General features: G+C 45.9%; 1 protein-coding gene across 1 annotated transcript in view; it reads right to left on the bottom strand.

Annotated features, from left to right (window-relative positions):
* kalrna (kalirin RhoGEF kinase a) overlaps window positions 1–3,158 on the bottom strand; it is a 303,497-nt gene extending 300,339 nt beyond the window's left edge. The window contains exon 1 of the mRNA XM_056610756.1: window positions 3,088–3,158. The gene's annotated coding sequence lies outside the window, so the exon portion shown is untranslated. The remainder of the gene's footprint in view (window positions 1–3,087) is intronic.
* Window positions 3,159–17,568: the final 14,410 nt, after the last annotated feature.

The raw sequence follows: 17,568 nt of genomic DNA, 5'->3' as shown, positions 1-17,568 counted from the left end.
CCCACAAACTCACCGACAAACTGTCTACACTAGGTCTGCACCCCACCATCTGTGACTGGCTCCAGGACTTTCTGACTGGCAGGCCCCAATCTGTCAGGATTGGAAATAGGACTTCAGCCAGCATCATCACAAACATTGGCACGGCACAGTCCTCTACACCCTGTTCACTCATGACTGTGTCGCCTCACACATAGACAACACCATCCTGAAGTTTGCGGACGACACCGCAGTGATAGGACGCATCACGGGCGGGGACGAAGTGGCCTACAGGAGGGAGGTGGCCAGTCTAGTTTCATGGTATGAGGGCAATAACCTCACCCTCAACAAGGACAAGACCAAGGAGATGATAGTGGACTTGAGGAAGAAAAGGAGTTCTCATCGGCCACTGTGATGTGATCTCCATAAGTTCCCAACTCACCCATGCCATTAATGTAGTCATCCCAGTTTTGATCAGTAACAAAATTTAACAAAGGTGTGCCATCAAGACCAAAAGGATTTGCCACCAAATCAGATACAATATCCTGTCTAAGAGTGGTGAATGAGCGAAATATTCCCAAGCTTGCAAACTGGTCAGCCATAGCTGAAAACTGACAATTGCCATCTGGGAGAGGATCAAAAGCTACTGTCATTCCAGAAGAAACAAATAAGTGAAGCTGATCTGAGTGACTTTTAGCTATGAGAAAAAGCTTTCTTTTCGCATTAGCTGACTGATTAGCTGACAGAGTTTTTCTATTTTTTTCTTTACTACGGGTGACACTAGTTATATTAGCTACCGAAAACCATTTCTGCTCAGGGATGAACGGGTCAAAAGTTAATTAACATTAAACTTTGACCTCTTGGTGGCGCTAGAGCTCTTGAGCTAGTGTTGCCTAATACCACTTGAACCCAAGTAATGGGTGGTCTGCTGTTCAATTATTACAATATTGGGGAATTATTACATAATCAGGACTTGCGAAATGAAGGCTAACCTGATAATGTAATAACCTCCCATTAATGTAACACTTTATTACATTATTGGTAAAGAGTTTATTACATTATTGGGAAATGCACTTTATTACATTATCGGGAAGTTATTACATTATCAGGTTTTATTACATTTTCAATGGACTCAGATTTTGTAGTGCAGATTTTTATTACATTTTTATTACGAAAATGCCATAATATGTCCCCTTTAAGATTCAATATAATCCGGAGGCGCACACAACTTTTGGCCGTTATATTGTATATTATATACAGATATCTATACATTATATCATCTTATTTTATTTAGATATAGAGCTCCAGGACCCCCCCGCCGGAGCTCCCGGAGTGTTCTAGATTAGAATATTTTGCATCGGTTTCTCTGACGTCTCTGGTACTTCCACAACACGTAGAGACTGTTGAGAATGAATTGGCGTTCACAAGTGGGAGCTTTGCAAACTCAGGCGACCAGGCGAACAAGCGACCGACCAAATAATTTTCTTGGTGCGAACGAAGCATAACAGAATCGCTGGAAATTCCAGAGTGAAAATGACAGCGCAGTATTTTGAGCACCAGAAGCTACCACCTCTTCTGTCAAACAATCAGGAACTGGGGAATCAAAATCACTGCTGTTTCATTCAAACTCTCTCAAACACACTACTATACTTTCTCACACACACTACTATATTCTCTTAAATTGCATAAACAAATATACTCTCTCACACACACTACTATATTCTCTTGCAACTATACTCTCTCACACACACGCACTACAATACTATCTCACATACACTACTATTCTCTCTCACACACTACTATATTCTCTTGCATGACAAAAACGATACTCTGTCACACACACTACTATATTCTCTTGAATATACAACTATACTCTCTGACATTGTTACCAGGCTGGCCTTGCGGCGGAAGGATTGGAGGCAGATCGACCGATGTGAGCAAGGCCGTTGGCAAGAATTTATTCAGGCACAAAAATGTCCATCAGGAGGCAAAAAATGCAAACTGAATAAACCGAAAAATCAAATCAATAATTCAACATAACTGTCACTAATCTAAACTTCCAATAATCTCGAAACAACAGTCCTCCCCTCGGCACTACTAAAACCCTGGGCTGGTCAAAGAGCCAGGTGTTGTCTCCCGCTCACCTCAGACCCTTCTGCCCCACCTACATGATTTGGACCTGAATATATCCTACATGGCCCGACCCATCCCACTCTTAATTCAATTAACCCTCCCCTACACATTTCTGATTTACCTATCCCCACCCCTAGTTACACACCTTACTACAGACCTATTTGTCTAAACCCCATCCTTACCCCCTACTTCCCTGACACCTTAAATATTCCCCAAGTACCCCAACACACCCCTCTCCTCCCACACACTTGGTCTCGCCCGTCTGATGTCACCCCCACACCGCACAAATGTTTTCCGGACTTCACGTCGGGTCCTCCCGCAGCCCCCGGCACCCGGAAGCCAGCGCAACCGTAACGCGAGTGTTTTACGTCTTGTCCTTGTTTGTTTGTGCCATGTCCCATGACCGGCTTCCTCATAACGTATGTTTTTTTGTGTGTTGAAGGTGTAATGAAAGTGTTTGAATGTTCTGTGTGTGTTTAATAAAAGGGTACATGTAAATCCCGGTGTCAGTCCTGTTTGTGTCCATTGCCTGTGGTAACGGGCAGCCGCACCGTTACAGACATACACAACTATACTCTCTCACATACACTACTGTATTCTCTTGCATAAACAACTATACTCTCTCACATACACAACTAACTCTCTCACACACACTACTATTCTCTCTCACATGCCCAACTATATACTCTTACACACTATACTCTCTCACACACACTACTATACTCTCTCCCATACACAACTATACACTCTCATACATAGATGTAAAAGGAGTACAGTTTGTGTATATAGTTTTGCGTTTGTGTATCTGTCTGTGTGTGTGTGTGTGTGTGTGTGTGTGTGTGTGTGTGTGTGTGTGTATCAGTGTGTGGTGTGTTTTTGTGTGTTTTTGTGTGTTTTTCTGTGTTTTTCTGTCTGTCTGTCCGTCCGTCCGTCCGTCCGTCCGTCCGTGTGTGTGTGTGTGTGTGTGTGTGTGTGTACCTGCAGCTCCTCCAGCCGGGCTAGCAGGTGGGCGGCGCTACAGATGAACTCCTCCAGTGCCACGCGGAGGTCCATCCATTCGTCGTGGTTGTAGTCCAGTGAGCCCTCGAAGTCCTCCGTCAGCTGGGATGGGTCCACCAGCTTAGCCAGCCCCTCCACCGACACCAGGCTGGTCTGGAACACACAACAAACACTCATGCTAACAACAGCTCACTCTAAGGTGAAGATAATGCTCATACCTTGCTAGTTCTAACACCATGCTTGTCTGTAACAAACAGTAGTAGCTAACACTAACACCAAGCTTCTTAGCCTAATGCTAGTTAGAGCTAATGCTGATACTAATATTAGTATTATATGTATAATGTAGCTGAGAGAGAGAAAGCTCAGATAGATAGGGAGACCTATGGAACCATTTACAACAGAGAGAGAGAGAGAGAGAGAGACCGAGAGAGACCGAGAGAGAGAGAGAGAGAGAGCGTGAGAGATGGACAGTGACAGCGAGAGACAGTGAGAGACAGCGAGAGACAGAGAGACAGAGACAGAGACAGAAGAGAGAGACAGAGAGAGAGTCAGAGTGACAGAAAGAGAGAGAGAGAGTGTCACCTCAAAGGAGAACTTGGAGCTGCCAAAGTTGGTCTTCTGCTTCTGCCAGAAGTTGTCTGGTTTGATGATGAGTGCCACGCATATCTGGGAGCAAGCCTCCTGCAGGGTCTTCAGCAGCGGCTTGATCAGCTCCCAGCGGGACCCCCGCATATCCATGATGACCGTGAAGCCCCGCTTACACACGTCCTCGCTGATGACACACACACTTATTATGCATACACATATACACACACACGTTTATTATACATACACATACACACATTATACACACACACACTTTTTATACATACACATACACACACACACACACAATTACATACATACATACACACACACACACACACACACACACACACACACACACACACACACACACACACACACACACACACACACACACACACACACACACACACACACACACTTATTATCCACACACATAATACAAAATACTTATTTTGCACACATACACATTATACACACACACACACACACACACACATTATACACACACACACTCATTATACACAACAACACACACACATTATACACATACACATACACACACTTATTATACACATGCTTGCATGTGAGTGTGTGTATATGTGCGTGTGATTGCATGTGTGCATGTACCTGGGCACGGTAGACAGGTACGTGACCAGTCTCTTCAGCTCCTCGTGTTTGATCCTGTCATGGTTGCTTCTGGAGGGAAAAGTCAGGATTGGGCCTCCTCTCTTATCCCTCCCCCCTACACACACACACACACACACACCACACACACACACACACACACACACACACACACCACACACACACACACACACACACACGTTAATTCTGATTTCTAATGGATCATAAGTTACTATGCAGATTTTGGGTCTTTTCATCTTTACTAACATAGACCAAGAGACCAACCACAGACAGAGAGACCGACCACAGAGAAACAGACCACAGACAGAGAGACAGACCACAGACAGAGAGACTGACCTCAGACAGGGAGACAGATCACAGAGAGACCGACCACAGACAGAGAGACAGACAGAGATAGACAGCCCACGGACAGAGAGACATACCACAGAGAGAGAGATAGACAGAGAGACAGACCACAGACAGAGAGACAGACCACAGAGAGAGACAGACCACATACAGAGAGACAGACCACAGACAGAGTGACAGACCACAGACAGCCAGACAGAGAGAGAGAGAGAGACAGACCACAGAGAGAGGGACAGACCGCAGAGACAGACAGAGCGAGAAATACCACAGAGAGAGAGACAGACCATAGAGAGAGACAGACAGAGCGAGAAGTACGACAGATAGAGAGACAGACCACAGACAGAGAGACAGACCACAGAGAGAGACAGACCACATACAGAGAGACATACCACAGAGAGAGCGACAGACCACAGACAGCCAGACAGAGAGAGAGAGAGACAGACCACAGATAGAGGGACAGACCGCAGAGACATCTTATTTTACCGACAGAGCGAGAAATACCACAGAGAGAGAGACAGACCATAGAGAGAGAGACAGACAGAGCGAGAAGTACGACAGACAGAGAGACAGACCACAGAAAGAGAGACAGACCACAGACAGAGACAGACAGAGAGTCGTAGAGAGACAGAACGGGTGACAGAGAGACAGACAGAGAGACTCCAATACTCCAATATGGAGTCCTTTCCTAAATTTTCTTCATCTTTTCCCGCGGATTAACACAATTACAGCCGACGGTTTGCATTGGACATTAACAGAAAGGTTGACCGCAACTTTTCTGAGGAAGTATTATCCGACTCACTGAGACACGATTCACAGGAGCTTGGACTACTTCGTCTGCAAAACGCGGAAGTGTTAAAGCGAGGCTGGTTAATACGCCATACAGGCCTACTCCTCCAATTCTCCTCTTGGCGAACGTAAGGTCTCTGGACAATAAAATGGATCATATACAGCTGCTGAGGTCTGCGAACCGCGATGTGATGGAAGGCTGTGTTTATGTGTTTACGGAGACATGGCTAACCGACAGCATCCTGGACTCAGCCATTAAGCTTGAGCAGTTCACGTGCCACCGTTCAGACAGAGTCCTTGTGAAAAGAGGAAAAAAGATAGGTGGTGTTGTCTGTGTGTACATCAGTGATGCTTGACGTCGATGTGTTTATGATCGTAAGGTGCTGTCCTTTCTATCAACGAGAGTCATAACGGCGACTCTGCTTGTTGCTGTGTATATCCCTCCCACTTCCAACAACGCTGATAGAATCTAGGCACTTTGGGAATTTCATAACGCCATCGGTGAGCATCTGACAGCCCACCCAGACGGCTTTTACATCTTCGCTGGGGATTATAATCATGCAAATCTGTTCTCCCCAATTCCAGCAACATCTGAGAAAGTAACACTCTGGACTTGGTTTAAACCCCACTCAAAGGTACTTACAACTCTTCGCCCCTCCCCCACATCGGCCACTCAGACTACATCAGTGTCATGCTAATGGTGCATTTCACCAAGCGATGCGATACGGTTAGGCGCAATTAGGTGCTGTACGGTTTGCGTTTCCACCGCCAAAAGTGGGGGGGTCCGAACTTGGCCGCAATTAGCCATACCAATTTTTTTTTCTCCTCTGTTGGGGTACCAAGCAGTCTGAAAGGGTGCCAAAAAGTTGGAGACACACACCCTGTCCGTTGATTTGTTGAAAGCATCATCACTTCCAGGCGACAGGGGGATGACGACAAACAAACACAGTAACACAGAGGTATTTCTGGACAACTGTGAAAGCATAGTTTATAGAAGAAAATGTTGCAAAAAAGTTTGCCGTCCCTTTTGGACGTCCTAAATTGTTTATTTTTGTTTAATGTGTCACGTTCTTCTTTTTGATTAGATATATTAGCAGGCTACACTGTGTATATCTGCTATGATGTCACTATGCTTACGTAGCTGCCGCACTATGGCCATCCAGCCTAAACCCCGCCCTACATTAAGGGTACTGTCGGCGGTGGAAACGCAAGCCGTAACTGAGCCGCACCTGACCCCACCTAACTGTACTACATTTACCGGACCCAATCGTACCGGACCTAATCGCATCACTTGGTGGAAATGCGCCATAATGCCAGCTTACAGACCAAAGGTGAAAGTCACCATAACCGGTTTTGAAGCAGGTGTTTGTGTGGCCAGAGGGGGCCTCTGCTGCACTTCAGAACTGCTTTGAAACCACTGACTAGAAGATGTTTAAGCAGGCAGGCAACTACCACGACAACTACTACAGACATTGAGGAGTACTCTGACTGTTACCTCCTACATTAGCAAATGCATTGCTGATGTTACCATCCCCAGAGCCATCACCACCGGGCTAACCAGAAGCCATTGCTGACAGGAGTCTGCGTGCTACTGAGTACCAGGAACACCGCCTTAAGAGCTTGGGACGCAGCCTGCCTGAGGGCCAACCTGTCCCGTGGCATCAGGAAAGCCAAACCTCAAAAAATAACCGGACACTTCAAAGACAGCAGAGACACACGGAACCCGTGGTGTAGGATCCAGACCATCACGGACTACAAACCCTCACCACAGACCTGTGACAGCAACACCTCTCTGCTGAATAACCTCAACAGCTTCTTTGCCAGGTTTGAAACCCACAACAGCATGCCCCCACAGAAGACTACCCCCTCTTCCCCACAACCAGGCCCTGTGCCTGACTGAAGCCAGTGTGAAGAGTACCCTCTCCAAGATCAACACCCAAAAGTCTGCAGGTCCATACAACATCTCTGGTCGTGTGCTGAAGGACTGTGCAGAGGAGCGCGAAGATGTCTTCACAGACATTTTCCACGCTTCTCTGAGTCGGGCTGTTGTCCCGTCATGCTTCAAAGCCACCACCATCATACCTGTTGCAAAGAAGCCTTCACCATCGACTTTCAATGACTATCATCCCGTTGCACTGACCTCCATAATCATGCTGCTCTGCCTTGCTCGGCTAGTCATGGCTCACATTAAATCCACCCTTCCCACCACCTTGGACCCCTATCAGTTTGCATACTGAGGTATCAGATCCACTGAGGATGCTATCTCTTCTGTTCTTCACCCAGCCCTCACCCACCTGGACACAAAAAACTCATAGGTCAGAATGCTGTTCATAGACTTTAGTTCAACATACAACACCATCATCCCTCAGCAGCTGATCGGCAAACTGAACCAGCTGGGGCTCAGCTCTTCCCTGTGCAACTGGCTGCTGGACTTCCTCAGTGAAAGGCCTCAGGAAGTGCGGGTCGGCAGCAACACATCCAGAACCACCGTTCTGAGCATGGGGGCCCACCAAGGTTGTGTGCTCAGCCTCCTGCTCTTCACGCTGCTGACCCACGTCTGCGCTCGTCCTTCAGTGGCAACCACATTGTGAAGTTTGCGAATGACACAACCATGGTTGGTCTCATCTCCAACGCGGTGCCTCTACTTCCTCCGCAAGCTGAAGAGAGCAAGAGGCCACCATCCATCAAGTGCTCCTTCTACAGAGGCATCATCGAGAGCATCCTGACCAGCTGCATCCCTGTGGTATGGGAGCTGCACTGCTTCCAACCGCAAGACCCTGCAGCGCACGGAGAAGGCTGCTGGTTGGATCATCAGTGTCCTACTCCCCTTCTCCTGGACATCTATGGAACCTGCCTCACCCGCAAAGCAACCAGCATTGTGGGTGACCCCAGCAACCCCTCACACAGCCTTTTCGGCCTCCTACGTTCTGGGAGACGGTACCGCAGCCTCTGTGCCGGCTCCACCAGACTGGGAAACAGTTTTTACCAGCAGGCTGTCAGGAAGCTCAACTCTCTCCCTTCCCTCCCCACTGAATTCTGAAAGCCCCTCCCATCTGCCCCCAATAACCCCGGACCATTTACTTTTTTATATATATACCGTTTTATTTTGCATACCTTTGCACTATTCAGAACTATTTTGAGCTATTTTGAATTTATTTATTATGCATTTTACTTATTTCTTTTTACAAAATTATATCATTTTAAACTTAATGCACCATGGGTCAGAATCCAACGTTGGAATTGACAATACTTGACCATAGAGAGAGCGACAGACCACAGACAGAGAGACAGACCAAAGAGAGAGAGACAGACCCCAGAGAGAGAGACAGACCACAGACAGACAGAGAGACAGGCCACAGAGAGACAGACCACCGACAGAGAGACAGACCACAGATATAGACAGACAGACCACAGCCAGAAGAAAGAGCATAGAGGACAGACCACAGACAGACAGAGAGACAGGACACAGAGAGACAGACCACCGACAGAGAGACAGACCACAGATATAGACAGACAGACCACAGCCAGAGAGAAAGAGCATAGAGAGACAGACCACAGACAGAGAGACAGACCACAGAGAGAGAGACAGACCACAGACAGAGAGACAGACCACAGAGAGAGAGACGGACCACAGACAGAGAGAAAGCCAGAGAGACCGACCACAGCAAGAGAGACAGACCCCAGACAGAGAGACAGAAGGAGAGACACATCACTGCCAGAGAGACCAACTACAGACAGAGAGACAGAACACAGCAAGAAAGACAGAGCACAGACTGACCACAGACAGAGAGACAGACAAAGAGATAGACCACAGACAGAGAGACAGACCCACAGAGAGAGAGACAGACCACAGACAGAGAGACCAACCACAGACATTGTAACCTCAATAGGTAGGGCAAGGAACTAACGCTGAAGGGTTAGGGGTTATTTTCCCTTGTTACTAACCTGACACAAAGGCGACCTTCTCCTTTAAGATGGGCAGGACGTCAGACCCTGATGTGATCGCTCCTGAAGGACCCTGGTAAAAGAGATAGCATAGCTGCATTAGCATCGAAATACAAATGAGCACACATACCCCCCTTCTCTCTCTCTCTCTCTCTCTCTCTCTCTCTCTCTCTCTCTCTCTCTCTCTCTCTCTCTCTCTCTTTCTCATGTCACGTCTGAGGGTATAAATGGCTACAGAAGGGGACAGGTAAGACCCTTCTGTTCCCTAGCAACAGCTGTCACGAAGTCCAACTTACCACAGGCCTGACCACATAAAATAGAGGAGAGGAGGAGAGAGAAGGAGAGGAGAGGAGAATGAGGAGAGGACAGGAGAGAGGAGAGGAGAGGACGGGCCTTGACCACGTCCTAGCTAGATTATTGGTAAGATCCTCTGAGACACAAGCTGAACATGGTGTATGTTTCCTATCTTAGCTCTTTGTGCTCGAGCACTAGAAGCTTCCAATGGTAGGACCTTTGGAATTCACTTATCGTGAATAATTGATGACTATGATTCGAGAAGTTATAATTCGAGAAATATTGCTCCTCAATCTCTGCCAATTTATATTTGTTCCAGTCAGCCCTTTGAGCTGAAGTCCTTGGTCTAGCTGTGGACTCAAAGCCTTCCACAGGACAGAGGTCCTTGTGGACCAGGTTCATGTCCTTGAGGTCTCTGAAGCCGACATCTGATCCAGGGACAAATGGCAACTCATTTCCTAAATCCTATTAATGCAACTCTCGCAAAATTTTTACTGAATCTGAAGAAAAACTAAATATCCATTGTGATCAGGACGTTCTCAGGAGCATTTATAGTGCACTTGGTGTCATTAGCTTTTTCCTTCAAGCAAATTGTTAATTTTTTTTTAAACAGGCAGAAAGGTTCTTCAGTTCAAATAAGGCCAAGATACCAAGGGTCATCTTTTGGTGGCAAACGGGGTGTGGCCGTTTAGGTTGACGCCGGGTTACGAAGACCCTGTGGTCGGAGCAGTAACTTCATACTTCTGGTTTACATATGTTTACTTTGTTTGACATCTCTCAGGTGATCACGTTTGGAGTGGTAGATTTTTGTATTTTTGCTCCATTCTTTTTCCATGTTAATAATATTGTGGCAGACGGCAGGAAGGAGTGAGGGGAGTGGTATATCTGGCAACCTGCTTGTTCCACCCCCAAGCCTTATATGGACTTCCTCCCTATACCGATAATAATAATAATAATACATTTAATTTAGAGGCGCCTTTCAAAACACCCAAGGTCACCTTACAGAGCATATAGTCATCATACATTTTTTAAAAAATAAGACATTGTGGAAAAAATAAATAAATAAATAAGTAAATAAATAAATAAATAAACATAAGCAATAAGAAATAAATAAAAAAAACAAGACAAAACAAAACAAAAAAACAATCAAAACAGTGATCAGTTAGACGTTGTGTGCGAGTTTGAACAGGTAAGTTTTGAGTTGTGACTTGAAGGTTGTAACGGTGTCTGACTGTTTTATGTGTGGGGGGAGGGAGTTCCAGAGCCTGGGTGCTGAACAGCTGAATGACCGGGCACCCATTGAAGTGAGTCGTGATGTGGGGATACATAGTAGTCCAGCAGAGGTTGAGCGGAGGGAGCGGGAGGGAGTGTATTCTTGGAGGAGGTCGCAGAGATAACTGGGGGCTAGGTTGTGGAGAGCTTTGTAGGTGAGGAGTAGGGTTTTGTATTGGATGCGGTGTACTGGGAGCCAGTGAAGTTGAATGAGGACAGGGGTGATGTGGTCAGATGATTTGGTCTGGGTGATGATCCGGGCGGCTGAGTTCTGAATGATCTGCAGTCTGTTGATGAGTTTGGTGGGGAGTCCGGTGAGGAGGGCGTTGCAGTAGTCTATGCGTGATGTGACAAATGTGATGCAAGCCTGAGGATCATTAAGCAGGGGTGCTTGGGGGTTAAAAGGGCTAACAAACTACAGACAGGGGCTGTGTGAGTTTGGAAGCCTAGAGAAGTACAGACAGTATCTGTGTGATCGTCTGGAAGTGCTGTATGGCCAACGAGAGCGATAGATGGAAAGTGAATTGGATGGATTACGGATAACGGATTGTACCCGAACTGAGGTGGATGACCCTTTTCCCACCCTGTTGGTTGTATTTACTCTGTAAATAAATCACCCTAACTTTGAACTGCTCTTTGTGTTGTGTGGTTTACTATTCAACGTAGCGTGGAAACCCAGAACCCACGAGCCTGCTACAATATGATAAAAAAATATTCAAAAAAAGTATACCATGCTTGTCACATCATGGTATGAATAGCACAATGCACTGATATAAAGCACATTTTGGGCATTTGTTACATGTTTCCCTCAAACTTTTGGAGGGGATAATTACTGAAAATGAGGCCAAAGAATGATTGGAAACATGATCACAATAGTGTGGCTTGCATTGCAACCACATTCATACTGATTAATGATTTGGTATGATATAGGAGCAAGTAAAGGTTGCAGAAAAGAGTCACAACTCTTCGGTGGAGCAAACTCTCTGCTGAAGTCAGGAACGCAGAGTCGCTACCAAGCTTCCAGAGTCTCAAAACTCCCCTCTTCAGAGTTTACCTGGACTCTGGACAAGAAACTCAACACTCACTTCAGAGTTCACCTGGACCCGAAACAAGAGACTCAAGACTCACTTATTCAGAATTCACTTGGACTTTGAAATGTACAGACAGGAATAGATGGTTATTTCTCTTTCTTCTGACAAGGTACTTGTTTTAAGTCGCCTAGGTTAAAAGCGTCTCTCTCTCCCTCTCTCTCTCTCTCTCTCTTACAATCCTCATATTTCTAGAGGAAAACCACATCCATCAATCTCTGTCATTGAACAAAAAACCCACAGAGCTCTTACTCTCTCCCCCTCTCTCCTCTCTCTCCCCTTCTAATAGGGTGAGCCTATAATGGAAGTTAAGTGCTCAATACCTTCTAACGGACACACACACATGCAAACGCACACAGGCACACACACACACACACACACACACACACACACACACACACACACACACACACACACACACACACACACACACACAAACACACACACACACACACACACACACACACACACACACACATACACACACAACAAAACCAGCAAGTGAGTGGTGTTATGTAGAAAACCCATCCTTCAGCTCAACTATCGGATCCTCACTAACCAGTAGCAGGTGAGGGGTGTTATGTAGAAACCCATTCTTCAGCTCAACTAGAGGCTCATTTTGTAGCACTAGAATCTGAGTCCTATCTCTCTACCTGTCAAAGAGATCCCTTCCTCTGTACTCCATCTCTGCTGCTTTCAGCCAATCTGAATATCAGCAGGTTGCGCGTCAGAGAGAGAGACAGAGAGAGAGCAACACTGAACGTTAGAGCTACAGCCAGGTGGGGCGCCCTCGATCCTCCAATAGGATCCACTGAAGATGGGACTCTCTGGACATGTAAAGGTGAGGTCAGGCTCGTCTGGGGATTGTGTCTGAGACCATGGGACCATGAGACTACCTTCAGCCCGGGCAGCAATGTCCTGAAGTGCTGCTGGCTCTACGGTTCATGTGAAGGACTAACCGGATGTTGTCCGCTGGGGTCAGACCTTCTGGGGGCAGCTTCAGCCTAGACCAATACAAGCCCCTCCCCATGTTTAACAAGAAGACATTCACATTTTTAGCAGAGAACTATCTGGTACAGAGGTCTCTCTCTCTCTCTCTCTCTCTCTCTCTCTCTCTCTCTCTCTCTCTCTCTCTCTCTCTCTCTCTCTCTCTCTCTCTCTCTCTCTCTCTCTCTCTCTCTCTCTCTCTCTCTCTCGGCAGCATGGCTAACCGTCGGCCGTGTGCTTCTCCCTCACCTGACCGGTCATATGACTCCTGAGGCCCTCGCCCTCCTCCCCTGCAGGGCTCAGAGGTCAGAGGTCAATGCCAGGCATGTGCCATTAGAGGACAAAGAGAGGAGGGAGGGAGAAAGGGAGGGAAGGTGAGCAAATGTACATGGAAACATGTACATTACATCTCTATCTCTCTCTCTCTCTCTCTCTCTCTCTCTCTCTCTCTCTCTCTCTCTCTCTCTCTCTCTCTCTCTCTCTCTCTCTCTCTATGTATCAGTTTTCAATCTTCAGACACCAGCTGTCTGTAGCAGGAGAGAGAATTAGAAATTGACCCACAAGGAATGTGTGTCTGTGTGTGTGTGTGTGTGTGTGTGTGTGTGTGTGTGTGTGTGTGTGTGTGTGTGTGTGTGTGTGTGTGTGTGTGTGTGTGTGTGTGTGTGTGTGTGTGTTCTTATCAACATCAAGTACCAAGCATGTATGTTCTTTTCCTATCCCCAGTTTCTTTCCCTCTCATCTCCTCCTTCACTTCACCATCTCTCTCCTCTTCCTCTCTCCTCTCTTCTCCATATTGTAATACAATTATCTCTTTATTCTATAAATAGCTCAGTATGCTCACACCAGTATATGTGGCTGTGTGTGTGTGTGTTCATGTGTATTTATTTAATCATCTCGAGGAACAGTGAAACACTACGATTGTGAAGGAGTTAGAGGAGGAGAAGGTGGAGGAGGTGGTGGTGGAGGAGGCAGAAGTGGAGGAGGAGGAGAATGTGGTGAAGGTGGGGGTGGAAGTGACCATTGAGGTGGTTGATGGAGGAAGAAGAGGGGGAGATGAAGGAGGTGGAAGAGGTGGGGCTGGAGGAAGAGGAGGCGGAGGAGGAGGAGGTGGTGGTGGTGGGGAGTGAGGAAGAGTAGGAGGTGGAGGAGGTGATGGAGAGGGTGGAGGAAGAGGTGGAGGTGTAGGAGGAGATGGAGGGGTTGGAGGAAGAGGAGGAAGTGATGGAGGAGGAAGAGGAGGAGGAGGTGGAGGAGGAGGCCTACTCCTCTATGAGGAGGATCTAATAAAAGAGGTTCCATTAAATCATCTTCCAGTTAGCTCCCAAGGCGGCCTCACACACTTCCTGGAATAAATATCCTGTGTGTGTGTGTGTGTGTGTGTGTGTGTGCAAGTGCGTATGAGTGTGAGATGAGTGTGTGTGTCTGTGTGTGCACGTGCGTGTGCATGCGTGTGTGTAATATGTTTTCCTAACTACCATGTAAACACGGTACCCAGGTTTAGGAGGCTGAATATTGATACTGCACAAGATTATCGTACATATTGGACACATCACAGCTGGAAATTAATACATAAATAAAAGCATGTTCTGTGTTTACACATTAGAAACAGTATCTACACACTATATGGATACTGTGTGTTTATTCTACACACAGACCCACGGTGGCCGGTTGCTCAACAATTCCAGTTAGACAAAGAGATCTAGTATCAAACCCTGACTGGCCAAAGCTCCGCAATGGCAATCTCTTAAAAAGAACCTCAGAACTGATCAATACACAGATTGAGAGAAGAACAAGAGGAAAGGAGCTGAAGAGAGTCACACACACACGCACACAAGCACACACACAAACACGCATGCACACACACACACACACACACACACACACACACACACACACACACACACACACACACACACACACACACACACACACACACACACACACACACAGATAGGAAGAGTTTGAGCTATCTGTCTAAAAACTACAGAAGAGAGTGTGAGCAAGGGAGATATGTCTATGATCAATCACGTGTGTGTAAGTGGGTGGATCCCTCACACAATCGCATCAGTACTCTTTGGTCAAAGGTCAACTATACTCTAGCAGGACAAGATGGACGGAGAGCATAGAGAGCGGAGGAGAGTGGAGAGGAAAAGGAGGACCTTTCTCAAGGGGGTAATGACCAGTAATCCACTTAATCTGGTGCTTCAACACACACACACACACACACACACACACACACACACACACACACACACACACACACACACACACACACAACACACATACACACAACACACACACACACCACACACAACACACACACACACTCTCCTTCTCTCTCAGTGAAGCTTTTGTCTTCCTCGCCCCCTTGTCTTTCATCTACAACACACACTTTAATAATACATGCCCCCCCACAACCACCGTGACTCAGGAGAGGGAGTCTTAAAGAAACACACACTGTTACATGCCCTGTAGGGGAGCAAGGCCCTCACACTGCAGGGTTAGAGGTTATTTCCCTGTGTAGCTCAGTAAGTAGAGCAAGGCATTAACACTACATGGTTAGAGGTAATATTTCCTCAGAATGAGGAAGAGTGAGACATGTGGGAAACATGTGATGCTTCCTTCAACAGGGATGCAGTTGTCATGTCAGCATGTTACAGTTTTTTCCTATCGTTTAAGGCAATTTACCTAAACCATGTTCACATTCCCTAAACACTTCACACAGTGAGCATACCAGTAGACCATGTGAACCAAACTGTGGTTACTTGCCCCTATGCTAAGATACAAATGCTGGCAATGACGCCTTCTTCCAAATTGCATGGATACCTGCCCCAGTCAATGTTCACTACCGGCAAAACGCTGTGGAACTACAGCATATCTTACCAATGTTTAGATACTCTGTTCAAAACAGTGAACTTTCTGTTCAAAACCTAACAGTAATTTAGATCACTGTAGATGGAAAGATGCTGCATTTGGACAGACAAATGAAGTTACATGTTTGAATAAGAAAAATATTTAGTTTATAGTTTATTTATTTTATTTTACAGTAATTTAGATTTTTTTTCCCCTGTGCACCATAGTTCTTGGTGAATTGGCATGGAATTACTTCTTTTACGTAAAAGCAACACTACATACAATGATCTGTACAAAACACAGTGGATAACTTTTGCAATGCAAAACACCTGGTGGTCATTTCAGCTAAAGACCTACTCAGCTAAAGACCTACTCAGGTGTTTTACATGTAATTTGTGCCTCGTTGAAAAAGGGCCTTCTTTGGCATTTGCTTTGGACTTCTTTACGTAGTTGGTATAGGAAAATGGATGCAGCAAGAGCAAGAGCAAGAGGCAGAGGCAGAGGAAGAGGCAGAGGAAGAGGCCAAATGCGGAGGATAGGAGGGATTAGCCCAATTCTGCGCCACTGTTGGGCTACTGTAATATACAGTATGTGCAGGTTTTGTGCATTGCATTTTTGTTAAAACACATTTTTTACTTTGTAATGTATTTTCTGTTTTGTGTAACACTTGCACTGTGACAAAATCACCAAAAAGTAAAGCACAGTGAAAAAAACTGTTTGTGATTTGTTTCTGGATATATTACGTACTTACTGTATGTAATTTGCATTACAAAAACTGAAAATTGTTATTCTCAGTTTCTCATAAAACACTTACAGTATTTACTGTATTTACAATTACAGTACATTTACCACACTCAATTGTGACATCTTTTGTGGGAGGTAAACCGACATATGAACACTGTCAGCAGATACATGGCTTGGATTGTCATACTGTAATATTACAAACTTTATTACTGTAGTCCAAAGAAGTGTTTGTCTGTGTTTTTTCTCTTTTTTCAATGCAACACTACAGGAAATCTATGCCAAACTGGAGGACACAGCAACATTTTATATATGCAATTGGCAATGCTTCAAGATGTGTTTTTAGGTCATAGTGTTCTGAGAGGAAACATGTGTTAAGTTATGGCAGCATTGTTTGTGGTGTGGTTGTTGTAGTAAATTTCGCACCAAAGGTTAACAAATATGCAGAGGTGTGTGTCTCTAAAGCCCACTGTGTTAAGTGATAGGGAAAAGTGACCATAGTATGGGTACATGACCGAAAACGATAGGAAAAAACTGTAACATGTAGCATCCTACACATGTAAACATGCTGCATCCTCTACAGATGTAACTGATGTTACTATGGTTGCGGGGGAAGCAGAGTGACAGGAGGGAGGAGAGAGGGACAGAGCTGTCAAGTCTTCTGCCAATTGTGTCATCATCAACGATTATACACCTGGCGCCCGCCCTTTTACAGGCGCACCTTTTTACAGGCGCACCTTTTAGTTTGATCACATGACCACATGTAAGGTGGAATATAGCGCCCACAACACACACACACACACACACACACACACACACACACACACACACACATACACGTCTGACCTGTTTTGAAGAAGGTGTCTGCGTCTTCGGTGGACGCCTCCTCTGTTCCCTCGAGAGGATTCATCTTGAG

This window comes from Gadus chalcogrammus, chromosome 16 (assembly GCF_026213295.1).
Source record: "Gadus chalcogrammus isolate NIFS_2021 chromosome 16, NIFS_Gcha_1.0, whole genome shotgun sequence".
Lineage (NCBI taxonomy): Eukaryota > Metazoa > Chordata > Actinopteri > Gadiformes > Gadidae > Gadus > Gadus chalcogrammus.
The sequence above is the reverse complement of the archived record's forward strand: the minus strand, read 5'-3'. Positions and strand labels throughout refer to the sequence as shown.